The following is a 16,958-nucleotide window of genomic DNA, read 5'->3' as shown; positions in this document are numbered from 1 at the left end:
ATTAAGCCATTGTGACTCAAAATCCTCCTTTAATAAGGTTCATGCTGTCTACAACTTCATCATTTTCTGCTGAATGATAATTACTTTATTCAATCATGTTCAAGGTTTTAGTGAAAGCTAGCATTGATTGATTAACTTCAATTACCATGCTTACATTTGCATAGATAAAAACTGCTTTTCAATTTGTGAGTGGCACGCTGGTGGAAACCCTGCGCTGATATTTGCATTTCAATGTGGATAGTGAAGAATAAAGGTGGAAGAGAGGTCTGATCAGTGCTAAGCCCTTTCTGCTTCAGTGCTTAAGCATTTTTCCATAAACACTCTTGTTATGATGTTAGTTTGCTCAAACCACTCCGAGGGAAACGCCGGAGCCTCCTGTTTACAAGCGTGTGTGACAATTTAACAGTGCGGGGTGGGGAAGGCTGAAATCAAAGCTTCCAACAGAGCAAAGGTATCGCAGCAAGTAAATAACTCGGGGAAGTTCTTCCTCCACTGCAGCAACCAGCTCTGAATTCCTGTAAAGCCGTGACAGCAGCCGCCTTGGAGACTCACTGAGGCTCCTCACTTACTTCTTCAGTCTCTGCCAGGTTTTTATGCAAGAAGCTGGTCGTAAGGTGAGGAAAGCAAGTAAAACGCTTGCTTTCTGGGGATCTGATGATCTCCCGTTCCCTGGAGGATTTTACTCTGAGAGTTCATGCTTATCGCTTAGTAAACTGAGTGCTGAGCAATACTGTGCATCACAAAACCAGATAAAATCGGCATTGACGTCAGTTACGTGGCTGGGTACCTCTGCCTGGTGCCGCCGGTGTTCCCTCCCGCCCGTCGGCCAGAAGCGAGGGGTGGCGGGGTGCCTGTTTCTTTGTGCCAGCCCCTGAGGGGTGAAACGTCCTCAAGTGCTCGTCCAGTTCCGAACAACCTACAGCGTTACCCAGATTTGCCTCTGGAGCGTGGTAAAGCCTAGCGCCAAGGGAACGGGTGATGCTTCAAGATCAAAAGTAGCGAATTGTACGTAAATAACCGAGCGACTGCTGGCCTGAGAGCGGGGACAAGGAAACGGTTCTTTTCCTGGTTTCCTGTTTCAGGCAGGACCTCAGTTTTGTGCAAATCTGCAGAATCAACTTGAAAAGTAATTGGAGAAGGAAAAATGCGGCTTCAAACTCTTTACTAGCTGAATACGCAGGGTAAATTAAACGGGGCTGAGACGTTTTCATCTCGGTTTATTTTAGAGCATTTGAGAAATCTTCATCCAAGTTCATCCACCCCAAGTGTTAGTTACTAGCTGCGGTCACCAGCCTGTTTCCCTTGTTCTCCTCTTTCTTATAGGTAAGATTCTTTAAATTTCCTAAACTGTATGAAGCAGAGCAAGATACCCACTTTTAAAATGCTGTCTAAGCAAAAAGACGTTTTGACCCTTCCTCTGGGTTGCTGGGATGCAGCCTGGTGCGGGGGTCTGCGTCAGCCTGGCTGCCCCCGCCGCAGCGGGGAGCAAGGTGAGTGTGGCCACGCTGCCTGCTGTGGCTTTGTTAGGAACCGAGTGACTGTAAGGCTGAGTCCAGCGCCATCCCCGTGTTCCGGGTGCTGCCCTTCTTTTCTGCTCGGGGACCCAGGTGGAAGAGGTAAGAGAAGCACAGCGTCGTCCCTACGCAGAGTTAAAGGCGCAAGGCATTAAGTGCCTGTAGTGGTGGCTCATGTCAGCGGCTGCCTGGAGACTTCAGATTTATTTTTATTTTTTTTAAATTGCTTATATTTGAGTGCAACACCGAGCAAATCAAAGGGAACGCCCTAAATCAGTTCCTTTTTCCTTCTTATTTAAAAAAACCACCAAAAACCCCAAACCCTAAGCTGCCCTTCTGCTGAAAGCTCGTCTGGGAATTGTTAGGGGCGAGTTCCTTGTGTTAAAGATGGCATTTTCCAACCACGGGATTACTTGAAAGAGCGAAGAGGCCCATACGAAGACCTGGCGAAAATACCTTAGTGGCTGCTGAGGGTGAATGTTGTGGTTCCTCCTGCAGCCTGGGGGATGGAGCTCAGGCTCCGCACTCTGTAGCGATACCACACGTCTAAACAGCCTTGGCCCAGGCATGTGGCTGGGCAGGAACATAATAAAATGAGAGTTTGCAAGTTGTAGTTCTCCAAGATACTGTATTAACCAGCTTTTTGATGAAGAAAATACGTAGGCAAGTGGAAACCAGATTGCAGGTCATGTTCTACATTTGAAATTCTACCAAGTAAAACTTCTGGCAGGCTCGGAAATACAGATATTCCTAAAAAAACGCCATTAGAGAAATCGGTGAGCCAGAAGGGATGCTGAGGCACTGCCAGGACAATGCCGTGCTCAACCAGCAGAGCACTGCGAGGGAGGTGGGGTTTTTTTGTTTCTTTTTTTTTTTTTTACTAGGTATCTGTTGTTTGGAAATGGCATTTTGAGCCTGTGTTTTTGCTCAGAAGTGTGCCTGAGTAAGAAGGGAGGTGGTCTCTGTTCTGTGGAGAGCTGTGCTCGTCACTTGGTCTTCATACGTGCTCTGTCCCCAGAAGGGTGGCTTCAGCAGCCCTGGACGTGGCAGCACAGCCCGCGTAAGCTGTGGGGTGTGATTGCGCTTGGCTGTGTGCAGGGAGGTCGGGGGGCTTCGGTCAGGCGGTGGGGGACGCTGTGTTCTGCCCTTGTTATTTAAGCGTGCTTATTTTGGGGTGAGGAGAAGCCCTCGAGTAGGTCACATAACATATTTCCCGCCTACAGTTTTGTCATCCCTCGATTTCTTGGTATGTTCTTCAAGGGAAGCGTTTTGGTCTTGGGAGCACTGCTTGCTGTTCCCGGGGCAAAGGCCAGCTGTGGTGGGGATCAATCCCTTGAACCCCAGCCAGGGGAGCTGCTCCAGCCAGCCGTAAGCATGCTGGACAAAGTAACTCGAGCAAAATCTTGGCGCTCCGCTGGTTGTCTCAGCTCTGCTGTGACTGAAGCCTCGGCTGTTAGCAGAGCCATGCGATGGAGCCTTCCCTCCCCTGCCCTGCCCTGCGAGACCTTCAGCCAAGGGATCCTTTGAGCTGGGGAGGGAGGAGCCTGGCTCTTGTGAGATCTCAGCTAAGCCTTAGTTCAAAAGGCTCAAGTGTTCTCAGGAACGATGGTTGGCGCTAAACCGTGCTGCGGCCCCACAGCTCCTGGCAGAGCACCGCGCAGGGGGGTGACCCTGCCGCGCCGGCCTCCGAGACACGCGGGAACCACGCGGAGGCCGCCTGCGTGTCGAGGCACGGGCTTCAGGGCACGCCGGGCCAGGAGGGATGACTCGTGCCGCGGTGCTCTCCCCATCCCCACGGCTCTGTGCAAAGCAACAGCTCGGTAGAGAACTTAAACTCTTGCCCTTCTCTTGATCCCCCTTCCTAGGAAGCGCTCCTTCCCCCTGCTGGGAAGTGGTGTTAAACAAAGCTGGCCTGTCTTGAATGTTAAGCAAAATGTAATAGTCGTATCTTGCGGGTATATTCTTAGTATGAATTAATCCGCTGGGGTTCTGTAATAGTATTCTAACACAGATTAAAATGGGAAGATACCTACAGACACCCAACAAAACTGTCCTCGGGGACTCTGCGAGACATGATTTTTCCATGAAGTTCCGCTCACCCTTTCAGAAAGGCATGGATTTGTTAAGCGGAGCACAAGGTTACATCATTAAAGAATCGACGTATAAGATGTTTGATCTGCCAACTTTTCTTCAAATAACGGGACTGCGGTTTGGGCTTAAATGTGCAAAGTAAACTAGCAGTGCTGTGCGCCAGCTCCGGTCTGCGAGCGCGGGCTCGTCCCCCTGTGTCCAGGGAAGGTCTGCCGCATGCGCGGGGTTTCTGGTGGTCTCTTTAGATCCTCCTCCTCGGATGCTGAATTCACGCCGATAAGGCGGTGAGGCCACGTGCATGTGTGTTCCCAGCTGGACCCCGCCGTCCTTCCCGTGCCAGGCCAGCGGTGGAGCCGGGTCCGAGGGCCAGCTGCAAGGCAGGTGTTTGCATGCATCTTGTATTTCTCTGTTCTTCAGCTGGGCTTCCTGCGAATGCAGGGCACGTGAGGGGTCTTGCCCGTCCTGGCACCGCCGTCACAGCGCCCTGCCTGTTCCTGCAACCTTCCGCAGGCAGTGGAACGAGCAGATGACTTCAACAAGAAAGATCCCAGTTAAAATACAACACGTCTTGGTTTCACAGAGGATGAATTTTCCAGACTTCGCAGGTTTCGTTTTTTTTTAAAAACGCTCCATGAACTTGCCTTCACGACAGAAGCCGGGGGCTGACGCGTGCCAGCACTGGAAACGGGAGCGTTTGGAAGCGTCAGTAAGATCTGCGGTCAGAGCGTGAGCTTCCTCGCAGTCCTGGGGCAGGGGAGGAGAAGGGGCAGGGGGGAGGCAGCCACAGCAAGGAAACGCTTCAGGTAGGAAGCGTGTTCCCTGAGGTGGTTCAGATGCCTCTTGAAGCAGAGAAATAAACCCGTGATCTCATCATCTTTGCTAACAGCGCCTCAAAGGACATGAAAATACTTGCTTGTGTTGCAGTTATTGGTGGCACCCTGGAACGCGCCGCAGAAGATGCAGATTCCTTCGCTTCAGAGCATCTCTCCGAGAAGGCTTTACGAGGGAATTTTTTTGTAGCGTGAACACATCTACGTTTTCTGCCTTACCTACAAGTATTTTCAGTGTTGGGAACAAGATCTGAGGACTATTTTGTAAGCAGCCGCCTGTAAACTCAGGCACTTACCTGTGCAATTTTGGTTTGGCATGTTACATTTTTTAAGGTCCTAAGCGATGTTTTCATCTTTATCAGCTTGCTTCAAAAGGCAGGGTGACTGTCCCCATTTGAAACCAGACACACTGCTGCTGTTTAAGACCCAAGTGAAGCCAAAGCACTGTTGGGATCCTCTGTGGACCAGCAAATAACTTCTACCGTGAACAAAATGGATCATTTAAAAACTCAGGCCTGACTGTTTGCATGCGCGGCTGCGTTAATTCAGCGGTGGTGGTGAATGCTGTTCCCTGGAGTGCGAGACTCGGTACAGATGGCAGATGTACGCTTACATGCTGATTTTTGCTTGTCTCTCAGAATATTTTTTTTTTAAATTACACAAAGCAAGTAGACAGACAAAACTCTTGCATATTTGATATTAAGATGACTTAACAATAGGAAGTCGTCAGTTTGTTTTCTAGATCGTAATGCAACGGTTGCCATAAGAACACAAATTATGTGTACATTTTAATGCATCTATGCTTCATAATTATGCATGGTTGTGTGCTGTTATAATTGACATAAAATATAAAACAGGTCAAAGAGCAGCTATTAAAACTATTTTTCATTTTGCTTCCTGACAGCTAGCGACATCAATGCCTACTGCATTTAATAGGACCATACGGGGAATGCAAAGATAGTTATATAATTTCAACCGTATTAAAGCCTCCAGAACTTGCAACCTAATTATTTCCTACAGTGTCTCGTTGTAAACTGTATTACTTTATTTGGAATGTGTTCGTTTTCAGCTTAAACAATTGGGCTACATTAAATTAGCATGAAGGGGAAAATCATAAAACTTTTGGATGTATTTCATAGAGGTCATTCTGTTAGGTTAAGAATTATCCCAGGAGCAATGATTTTCTGCCACTCAAGATAAAAAATAACGTTAGAATTGCGCTAATTCCATGCAGTTATTTTAATCACCGAAGTAAATTCTACCAAAGGGCTAAACTGTACTTGTACCCTCTCTCTAATCATAGAACGGCAGAAAGAAACGAAAATTGAAGAAAAAATGATGAATTTATAAGATGTCCCTCCTCTTGGTAATGGCTGCGTGAAGACAAAGCAACAGGGCCCAACCTGCCTGGTTTTCGCTCATTATAGGTCATCCTCTCGTGCCGTAATGGTCGAGGGCTCCTGTTCTCTTGTGGGCGGTTAGATTTCTTTTGGAATCCGTGCCGTATGTGCTCTGTATTTTGTAATAAATCCTTTTAAAATTAGGTTTGAGGGAGACATCTGATCTGGGCTGAGAAACACCCGCCGTCACGTCTGTGTGAGCACTGCCGGCTCCTGCCCGAGACCCCCCGCGAGCGCTGCCCCGCACGCCCGCGCAAGCCGGGACCAGAGACCGAGCGCGTCGGGTCTAGATCCTTCCTGGGGACCTGCTGGAGCTGATGGACCTGAAGCGAGTTATGTGAGCTGAAAATCCGCTAGATAGGACCACACTTCAGCAAATAAACCTCGGTGCAGATGGTGGCGTTCTGGGCGCCGGCGCTTTGCGTTGCTGCACACCACGTCTCGGGTCACGCCTAAGTTGGGAAAACGGCGCCAGCAACTAATAAATATTGGTGCTCCTGCGTCTCGTGTGCTAAGTCCACTTAGAGACTGGATATTTCAGGAGGCTGGAAATAGGCTTTAGAGGGCCCTTTCAGTTCTAGTTGGCTGACTCAAGTCTAGTTCGTGGGTGGTGACTGAAAATTATTGCCCAATTTGTGGTACATGAGGAATAAGCTCAATCCAATTTCCCAAGATAGAGGCAACCCCGTCCCAGAAAGAACCATCATAAATGGTGCTTGTTAGCGGCTTAACAGGGAGGGCGAGGTCTGAAGGGGAGTGAAGGCCAAGCTCATCTGATTGAGCATCTTGGCTGTGGAGCATGGAAAGGTCTTGTGGCTGCCCTTCTGTCTCTTTAACAGACTGAAGGTCTTCACTTCCCAGGCGAGATCTGTTGCATTGCACCGTTAGTGGTTTAATTTGCATTCAGGTTCTTGCTTCTGATGACTTTCCTGTAGCAGTTTTCACAAGACATTCCCCATCTTACGCTTCTCCAGCTCCATGCCTGCCCAGGAAAATAATGGTGAGTGATAAAGCTGTAACGATGCGGGCTTCCTTGGGTCTTCCGTGACCCTCCTGCGCCGGGAGGGTTGCACCAGCCTGGGTCTGACGTGGGATCAGCTGCTGGCGGGGGGCAAGGCCAGAGCAGACGAGGGCTGGAGAGCTCTGGTGGAAGCACGGAAAGCCACCAGCTGCTCACAGTCCGGCACGTGAAGCCTCTGGTTGCTGCCGTCCCCACCGAGACGTGGAGGCAGCCTCTCTCGGGGCAGGAGGGGCAGCAGCAGCTCTCGAGGTGGCTGCCTAATGCCCGCCGTCCCCCAAAAGCGTGGGATTGCTTTCATCTCTCTTGGGAGTTTGAGTTGTAACAAATAACTAAAAGCCTTTCCAGGGCGCTGGGGACGTTGCAGCACTTCAAGGGAGTTTACCTTGTTGCCCCCATCTCTGCCTGCTCACAAAGGGGTGCATCTGGCAAGGGTGAGGGACGGGCTGTGCCTCTCACGTCCTGCCACTGACCCCAGCTGACCTCCGCGTGCAGAGGGGTCGTTTTCCACGTCTTCCTCACCAGGTTTATGCAACGCGATGCACTGCAATGCCATTGATGCCTTGTGAAATTGCACATCAAAACATCCAGGCCAGCTCTTTTGTTGGGAGGATTTCTTACTAATTAATGAAATCGCACCTTTTGCATAAGACCGTATTTGGAGGTGTTATGCTCTCCCTATGGGCTGTGTCAGTAGGTGAGAACACCTGAGCTGGCTGCGTGCAAGGTCTCTGCATACCAAGTCTGTAGATAAATTTCTGCTTAAGGCCTTGGAGAGCGTAAGTGCCTGATTTCAGGAAGGCTGGGCTCCCCTTGCGCTTTTGAAATAGCAAGCACCGTTTAATCACCTCACCAAAGTTTGCTCGTGTTCCTTTACCTTTGTGAAGGTTTGGGGAGCGTGGCATTTCTGTGGTTTGAAAACTCCCAGTAAGGAAGAATGCAGGGAAAAAATAAAGAGGTAACTCCAAACTCGTATCCGATGCTGCAGTGGCAGCAGCAAGAGGAGGAGGAGGAGGAGGATGCCCACTGGCTCTATTGTCTAACGCCGGTGCGTGCATTTCCATACAGCCCAGGACATGAGGCAGCTGGTTGCAGAAAGAAGGAAGAACTCGTGGCCTTCAGGCCAGGCAGGTGGCCTTTCTGCTGGTCACGTACAGCCGCATCAGCACGAACACGTGAAGTCCCCACCACCAGCGTCCTTGGTGATGAAGACCCAGAAGGCTCAAGAAAATAAAAACTGGCAGACTCCTGTTGTTCCTTGTTACCATGACATTATGAAAAGTAAGTCCGTGTCTTTTTTCAAAATTTTTTTACTTAAACACTTTTTTCTTGAAGTGTTGTGGTTGGTATTGACTGCAGAAGCATGCTACGGGAGGGAGATGATTTGTAAGTGACAGGAGGTCTCAAAGAGCACGCGAGATGTGTGCCGAGATGTTCAATCCCCATCTTTAAAACCTCTTCTGGGAGAAAGCTCTGTTCTTGGCACAGTGTCTAATTTAACTAGAAATAGCTATGGGGTCTTCAGCGTGGTTGTAATGCAACGTTATAATGCACAATAAAGATAATCTGATACTGTCGCTTAAAAAATGCCTATGTACTGTCATCGTTGTCCCCCCCCAAGCTGTTTGATGTTGTGCACAAAATGGAGAAGCGCACAGGCCCTGGCATCAGTTCTGCAAACCATTGCATAGGAGGAAATTAAACACTAGCAGAATGACGAGGAAGGGTTCGGGTATGTATGGAAACAAGGCGTGTAGGAAGCCCACGAATTCAAAACGCTGCTGCTGCCTCAGCAATGCTCTCCCTGTTACGTGGACATCTCCTCTCCTGTGAAGAGAGGAGGGGGCAAGGGCCACCACACGGCACCCTCTTCTCCCCAGTAAGAGACCCCTGCGTTGCAGCCCACAGTGTACTGGTTTGGAGCAGGCTGCTGGAAGCCCTCGTGGTAGCCGTCCATCCGTATGTGAGAAAACAGTGGGAGTCACAGGGTGGCGGCTCTGCGCCTCCCAGGTTCGATGAGCTTAGGAAGAAATCCCAGCCCTTTGAATGGCAGTTCATGCTTTTCTATTTTTCATCCTTTTTTTTAGCAGGCGACGTTAACCCTGGAGCTGTCTGGGGACCAGCGCCTGCGTGGCGTAGGCCGGGTGATGCGCCCCAGCGAGCCACGGCCGCGTCCTCAGTGCCTTCCCGGGACGAGTCCTTCCTCCCGCCGCGTGCGGGCAGCCACCACCACCCTCACGCCGGGGTCGGCGTCGGGGAGCCTTCCCCTTGTCCCCAGGTTACGACCCGCCATCCTGTTGCACGCCCTTCGGGATGAACCTTCCTTGCACCCCTCGGCCAGCCTCCTCGGCCAAGGCAGGGGCAAAGCTGTGATGGCTTTTATCTTCAGAGGGGAGTCTCGTGCAGAGGGCACGCCGGCGTCCCACGCGCCACACGTGTTCGTTCGCTGCCGCCTCTGAAATGGTTGGCGGTTCGGTTTAGTTGCAGTGGCTTTTCCAGTAGTTCCTGTTCACTGCTCGTGTTCTGGCGCGGTGGAAAATCCCCTCTCCCTGCCTCGTTCCCTCTGGTGCATCCCTGTATCTCACCCCAGGGACTAACGTGGTGAGCGGCTGCAGGACTGGGAGATGCGATCGTGGTGAACAGCTGAAGGATGCTGTGTCGGAAGGGTGTGAGCCGTGGTCGCGTGGAAGGTACCACCTGCGGCTGCTCCCCTCGCGCTGCGCTCATGGCGCGTCAGGTGTGCTGCAGAATTACGGGGCTTTTCCTTTGTGGGCGCAGCGTCTTTAATACGCCCAGAGCAAGGGCACTTGCTCGCTGCCCGCGAGGTGAGCCTGGTGCTTTGGGCGGCAGCCTGCCGCAGCAAGGGGGGGGCTTAGTGCGCCAGGGACTACCCACGCGGTCCAGGACTGCGCGTCCCTGCCTGCCTCCGCCGCAGCGTTCCGGGGTGCGAAGGGCCGGGTGCTGGGGAAGGGCGCAGTGGGTCCGTGCAGCCCCCCGGCCTGCTCGGCTCAGTCACGGGGTCGCTGGTTCCCCAGATGCGAAGCAGGTCCCGTCACTCTTGCCAGTGATGAGGCTGTTTCTCAGGTCTGTGAAAATAAAGCCTTTTAGGGCGGCACTTGGTTCGCTGCCTCCCGAACTGGGGAGCCTGAGCTGAGCTGAGCTGTCCTGTAGGCTGGTCATTAGCTGAGCTTTGGCTTTTCTGTCCTCAAGCAGAGCTTCACCCTCCCAATCCTCTGAAGTGAAGGTGGAGAAGCATATAAAAGCTTTGGATTCCATTACTGTAAAATGTATCAGAAAAGTGTTGAGCTAGGTAATTACCTTAATCCAACCGAAATAGTTGGTCACAGTATACATTAGATGAGCATCTAGAGTCAGATTTGAACATGCAGTCAACCTGAACAAAATTAGCTCAGCAATAGTGGTCCAGATTTCTTAATTAGTTCTCGGTGACAAGAACATTTAATGTTTGCAAAAGTCAAGTGGAAATTCTACAAGTGACACGATTTGAGAAGGCTTCAGGAGGGTGCAGTAAGCCCGGCGCGGTATCCCACTGTCAGGGGCAGCAGTGAGGGCTGGCCTCATTTATTCCTCTCTGTCAGGGTCCCTTAAAACTTCTATGTACCGACCCACAATAAAAAGTAATGGTATGATTAACTTCATAGTAATAACCTATTGCATTCAAAATACACATTTAACTCTAATTTTCATTGAACTACACGGAAGCTGAAAATATAATAGCCTTTCCCAGTCAGTTGACAGTACATTTTAGTGCATTGTAATTGGCTATCTGGGCTTGTCTTGGTTTAATAAAGTAGATGGGATTCATGAAAAAGCGCAGTGGTCACTTAGCAATTGTTTAATTTCTGTAACGCTGTGTTTTGAGTTAGAAAATTATTGTTTTCCCGTAGTGTTAAATATTTATGGGATGCAACTGGGACACATGACATGGGGCATAGTCCTGCTGAGCTCACAAATTAATAAGTTACTGAAAAATTGGAAATATAAAACAGTATTTCAAATGCAAAAGAAGACTTCTCAGTCTACAGAAAAATGTGCATTACTGAGATTTTATTTTACTGCAGAGGATGGACAAATACTTTGGCAGCGTGGAGCTGAACCTTGCTGTCGTGTCTTTGCTGCTGGGAGAGATTGGTGAAAACGTGAGCTCTTTTGAGATTCTGCCCCGCTCCTTTGATAGTTGGGAAGAGTAAAACCAGAAGTTAGCTTCACACTAGGCCTGAATGTGCCCCAGTGAAACCGGAGTGTCCTATCAGGGCAATGTGGTCTAACACAAGGAAAGGTGTAGAGAGTGCAGCATCTTGAGAAAAAACCCAAGCAACAGATTTGTAGAATTACATATTTTGAGCAAGAAACGAGACATTATAGTGGCAGAAAAAGAGAAAACGTCTAAAGAGTGTCAGAGAATTACATTTGATTTGTATCATCCCCTGCCTTTCTTAGGGTTTTCCAGCTTTTAGAGAAATAGGCTGAAACCCAGACCATGTCATGGCGGGCTGTTGCGTGGAGGAGCGGTTGGGTTGGGTTGCTAGACGGGGGTGGTAAGAAGTCACGGGTTGAAAAGTGCTGCCCAAAGACATCCCTGGAGCAAACGTGGCGTGACCTTCCAGCCCCTCGCGCTCGGAGCGCTGCTCCGTGGCCAGCCCCCGCCGACCCCACCGCCCGCTGGAGGGCTTCCCCCGCCCGCGCCCACCTCTCCCCGGCTTCCCCCCGGCTCCACGGCGGCACGGCAGTGGCAGAAAACAGAAGTGTGTGCAAGGTTTCGCAGCGTGCCTGCGGAGCGAGGGCTCTGGGTGCTGGCAGACCTTCCTCTTTCCACGGCAGATCTGATATTTCCAGCGCACCGTGGCAAACCGAGGAGGAAAACCCCGCCCAAGCGAGCGGGGTGGGATGAGGACGAGTGAAAGGAGATGCTGTATTTTTTTTTTTTTTCACCGTATGGGTCAGCAGGTTCTGCCAGCAGGATTTGCAGCGTTTGAGCGTGGGCCTGGTGCAGGACTTCTGCTGGTCCTGCCACACCATGGCGGGACGGGCGCAGGGGGCTCGGGGCTCCTCCGCCACCCACGCCAGCGCGCCCTTGCGCTGCGTATTTTCCAAGTAAGAGCATCCAGCGCCAGCCTTGGGCCCGTCTCACCTACTGCGATTTGTCTTTCCGCGTTCGACCCCCCCCCCCAGCTTAGACTGAATCAGATTTGTAAAATGCCACAGCTCTGCGGCGCGCTCACGGAAACACTCCGGCTGAATAAAACTCCCGGTTCTTGGCCGCTCTCTCATTCAGCAAAGGACCTGAATTATGACATCTTTTGTCAAAGACATCTTCCAAAAAACCGCTGCAATTTCTGAAGGAGAAATTAGATTGTCTTTTAAAGTAATATAACAGTTGTGCAATTTTTTGCCTTTTTGACCCTTCTTATTTCCTGTGGGTTTTAAGTAGAGGCCTCCAATTTAAAACCTATTATACCCTAGAGACTGCTTCCACCCTCTCAGCAACGTAACCTTGCTGCAGTCTCTGCCCTGTTATTTTAACACTTGTTGGTTTTGCTTTGCATCGCCTTCTGCGTCTGCTCTGGGTGGTATAGCTCTGCTGCCTTCTGTATGTTAACTATATGCATGTTCAAGGAGGTATTGCTTTGTGTATATCTCCTATCAACCCGTTGCCTCACAAAATAATCAGTATTTATTATTTTTAGCAGAAATAGGGGTGTATCACATTTTCTGGAAGAAAAAAAAGTGGCACCTGAGCTTTATTATGAAAGACAGCATCTTATGGATACCAAATTTCCCTGTGCTTGTCAGCGGAAAGACGTCACGAAAGAACTTAGGCCTCCTTTCAGGTGCAGGCACTAGTTCTGGCTGCAGGCTTTGGAGGTAGTTTGAGCTTGGAGATTAGATCTGAGCTTTATGCATCTTGCATGGGACGTGGTGCCCGGCAGCGCGGTCACCGGAGGCTTTGGCCTGGCAGCATCTTCCATCTTGGGGGTGATGAGGTGCCAAAGAAGTGACAAAATCTCATTGTCCTTATAATTGTGCCTTGTAAATAAGCAATCACTTCTCAGGCTTGCTTACAAGAAATGGTCATTTACTGTGGGCAGGAACTGATAATTTTTTACTTTGTTATGATTTTTTTTTCAAGACTTGGAGTGTGGCCTGCGCAAGGACCTGACATCAGGGAGAGGTGTGAGGGCCAGGGGTTCGCAGGACGGGGTGGGCGGGGGTCAGAGGCTTCCCCCTTCATCCCCAGCAGGTACGGCTCGGGGGTTCGGGTGGCATGGCACCCTTTGATTTGTTAGAGTGTGAGTGTTTTATAACCGTCATCTGCAAGTAAATTACTTAGCGGTATTCTGCTTTATGACTGGCTGAAGAAACTTAGTTGATGGTACAATATAATTTATTTCCACGCCTAAGTGAGTGACCTTCATATCTTATTCTGTCTCTTGTGACTTATTATGGGCCATTCCTCCTCTGGGGGAGATGACTTGTGCCTTACCGCAGCCCAGTGTTTCGTGGGTGTGCCCCGCTAGTGATGCCTTTACAGAACAGGACGGCCAGTCGAGGCTATCAGGTGCTTGGGCACGTGCACCGCTACGCGCCGGTGCGGGAAACGTAACCGCCAGTGAACGCTCTGGTTTGCCCGAGGCAAAACCAGGGAGAGGCTCAGAGCCGGACATGGAGAGGGGGGATTTTGTGGGTCGCCATCCCTCCCCCTGTGCTGGGCTGCTCCTGGCAACACCGTCCCCGACCGAGCTGCTGCAGGGCCCGCGGGCGCTCCCAGCTGGGAGCATCGCCTGCTCCCACCGGCGTTTCCTCCAGACTCCATAGGAACACCGTCACCTTCCAGTAGCATTTACGCTGCTACACTGCTCCGCAGCAGCTCCTCCCTCGTGGCTGGAAGCTTTTATTTCCAGCCTAAATGTATTTCTTTCTGACCACTATTCCCCCCCCTCTCCTGTTGCCATCATTGTCCGGCGGGGCTTCGCCTTGCTGGGGGGCACCGAGCGAGCTCTTGGGTCGCACTGGGAGGAGAGGGCGGGTGGGAGATGCCGCCGGGGACCTGCCCGCTCTGGGCTCTCTGTTCTCCTTTCCTTGGACACTTGGTTGAGTTTCGTTCCCTGGTCTCTCGCCCTGGCCCCAAGCCGCGTTTCAGTCCCATGGTGGAGGCTCCCACGCCTTGGTGCTGGGCTCAGTCTCTGTTTTTCCCCGGAGCAAGGTAATTTCCCAGATCCTATGGGCTCCATGTGCTCTGAGACAGCAGGAGTGCTGCTGGCTCCCCAGTCAGCCTGCACGCCCAGAGTGAGTCCTGTCTCTCTCTGGATGGTCTCCAGAGGGCCCTTCCAACCCCCACCATTCTGGGATTCTGTAACTCTGTGATTAAACAATTTGCGAACGAGGACCCATGCCCCCTCCCCAGTTATATCTCTGTACGAAAATATCCATAGTCATCTGTCAAAATGCCAGTTGTCCTACCAGGTCTGCTGCAGTGAGGGCAAGAAAGAGATGTTAATTAATTCTGCGAGCAGGACAATTTGAAATAGTAGATAGGAGTTTTGTACAAGGTGTGCCACGTTCTCAGTCCCAGATCTCTCCGTGAAAAGATGGCGTGAAGGCTGTGCTGTACCAGAAGGGTGAAACGGGAGCAGCCCCTCCCCGGGTTACGAGGAGCCCCAGCCTGGGGGTGCCGTGGTGCCGGCTGCCTCCCTCCGGGTCCCACCCCTCATCCCCTTCGGATGGGCAACTGCGCTGCTTCCCAGGATTGCATGCAATAACAGCCATGCTGCGTGTCTGTGAACGTCACACGCGCCTCCACGAGAGGTGTGTCATTTTCAGCTGGGGGGCTGGTTTGAGTCACATGAAGTTTACTTCTGCCTTTTCCAGTCTCGCCTCTCTCGCTTCCTCCCCTGCGATACTGGGTCTGGGGAGACGAGGAAAACCCCAACGGCTCCGCCACCACCTCCGCGGCACGGGGGCTGCCCGGCTCCCCCGTCCCCACCTCTCCGCCAGCCCCAGGCGCGTGGCTCCTCCAGCCTCTCGGGGCAACGTAGAATAAAAACTCCTGGACACGCAAGCTTTGGGAGCTTGCTTACCGGTGTTGGGCACATTCGTGAGCAAGCGCATCGTGCCAGGGTGCTGTTTTGGTGGCAAAGACAGGCAGCTGTCCTCAGAAAGGAAATGAGATGTATGATGAGGTCAGGTTTTAAGCAAGCCCACGCGATGTAAGTGGTGCCGAATGCGAACCCATCGCCTCCCCCTGCGCTGGCTGCGGGGCGGAGGGCTCGCTGCCCCTCCAGCCTGGCGTCCTGCAGCGGGGCGAGCTGCACGGTCCTGCCAGCGCCCCTTCAAACAGCTGCGGCAATTTGGGATATGTTATAAGGAACTCAAATCTTAATAATGTATTTAGCTATAAATTAGTTATGAAGCTTTTGATCCGCTGGAGTCAGCGGCAGATTTTTCACTCGCTTCCGTGGCAGTCAGAACGACCCCGAGAGTTTCGCGTCGTGTTTGAATGGGTGACACTGTGAACTGCAGCACTCTCTTAAAAGCAAAGGAAGTGTAGGCGGTGCAGCGCTATGCTCCTCTGCAGCTGGAAACCAGGGACATCGATAGGAACGCAGTCGGGAAATAAAAGGAATTAACCAAGCCTCTGCATTTAATTGAAGATTGGTGGGGGTTTTTCTCAGTTTAGATTTTTGGCGTTTCAGTAGGCTAAAACCGTGCATCTGGTTCTATTGCAAGTTAAAAGTTACTCTTGGAAAAAGCTTCCAGCTCCAGAAAAACGCTGTAAAACCCGGGGGTGCTCACCAGAGCCTCCCCCCTCCCTTATCGGCGTCATCCCCGGGAGGAGCAGGAGAGGCTGGATGGAGTCAAGCCCCCGACGGCACATCGAGGCTGAACCTGACCCCCGGGAGCTCTCACTTGCTCGTGATGGACAAATGCGCAGATGATGGCCCAGCCTCGTCCCCTGGACGCCGGGCTGGAGCGGCGGGTGCTGCCGGCAGCACCATCGCCACCCCTCCCGCCCCCTGCCCGCGCTCGCAGCCCACCCGCCAGCGCCTCCCTTTTTCTTCTCTTGAGCTACTTAAACTCTGGTGTTTCCATAACGCACGTAATGTTCTCTCTCCCACAAACCCACAAGAAAAGAGGGAAACGCAGCACTTCTCAGCTTGTTTTCCCATTGCAGACTTACCGGGCAGACACTGTTGAGGATTTTTTGCCAAATGCTGCATCTTGATTGTGCTGCTAAGTGTCTGCAAAGTCTGTCCAGCAAGAAAAAAATAGTTGATTTTGCCACAAACCCACCCCAAATCAAAATCAGATGGTGGACTCGGCATTCCTCCCACAGCTTTGTTTAATTTTCCCTCTGTTCTTTCAATGCTTAAGCATGAGCGTTGTGAAAAAGTTGGGAAAGACCGAGAAAGTGTTCTTGTGAGTACAGTTAGCTATTCACCACTTACAGTCCTAATTTGTTCTGAGACTTTTTGATGTCCTTCTGGCACGAATGCCCCCTTCTCCTCCTTTGGCACATGAGTGACGGGCGTCTGCGGATGGCACGGCGCTCTCCGCGCCCCTTACAAGGTGTATTTGCTGCCCGTTGCCATGGCAATGATGCCTCTCAATGAACAGCCATAAACAAATCGCATTAAAAAGAAAAAAACCCAAACAATGCCTAATTAAATTAAAATTTGGCAGCGCAACCAACATTTTTTTCTCTAAATGTTTTAACATTTGTCATGAGCCCCTTGGCCGCGTCTGTTTATGACACTCACTCCTGGCCTCTGCTGTTTACAGGTTCCTCAGCTAAATGATGACCTTCTGTGCTGCGTTTCCTCAACTGCTTTTGATAATAATCTTCGATTGCTGAGTAAGTTATAAGGTTTTCTATAAATAACACAATTTTGTGAGAAGCTGAGGTGCTGGGCCCCTGAAAGCTTGCCCAGCCGGACGCCGGCGATGGCCCTTTGGAGCGGACGGGCTCTCCGTCCCGACCGGGGGGTGGGGAAGGCACGTCCGCCTTCGGTGCCCGACGCGACCCCGCGGGCAGGCAGCCGTGCCTCCGACACCGCGTTGGAACACGCAGCCCCCGCTTCCCAGG

General features: G+C 51.3%; 1 long non-coding RNA gene across 3 annotated transcripts in view; it reads left to right on the top strand.

The window, feature by feature from the left end:
* LOC135313331 (uncharacterized) overlaps positions 1 to 16,721 on the top strand; it is a 19,125-nt gene extending 2,404 nt beyond the window's left edge. The window contains exons 1-3 of one of the 3 annotated variants that reach the window (XR_010372947.1): positions 1 to 4,311; positions 4,530 to 7,811; positions 7,922 to 8,376. The exon at positions 1 to 4,311 is cut by the window's left edge and continues 2,404 nt beyond it. This is a non-coding gene — a long non-coding RNA (uncharacterized LOC135313331). Of the gene's footprint in view, positions 4,312 to 4,346; positions 7,812 to 7,921; positions 8,377 to 16,654 lie in introns of those variants that run through there. The other 2 variants (XR_010372948.1, XR_010372949.1) reach the window with 2 other exon arrangements.
* The last annotated feature ends 237 nt before the right edge of the window (positions 16,722 to 16,958 follow it).

This window comes from Phalacrocorax carbo, chromosome 5, assembly GCF_963921805.1.
Source record: "Phalacrocorax carbo chromosome 5, bPhaCar2.1, whole genome shotgun sequence".
NCBI classification, from domain to species: domain Eukaryota; kingdom Metazoa; phylum Chordata; class Aves; order Suliformes; family Phalacrocoracidae; genus Phalacrocorax; species Phalacrocorax carbo.
Note: the sequence above shows the minus strand (reverse complement) of the source record. Positions and strands in the feature narration are given on the sequence as shown.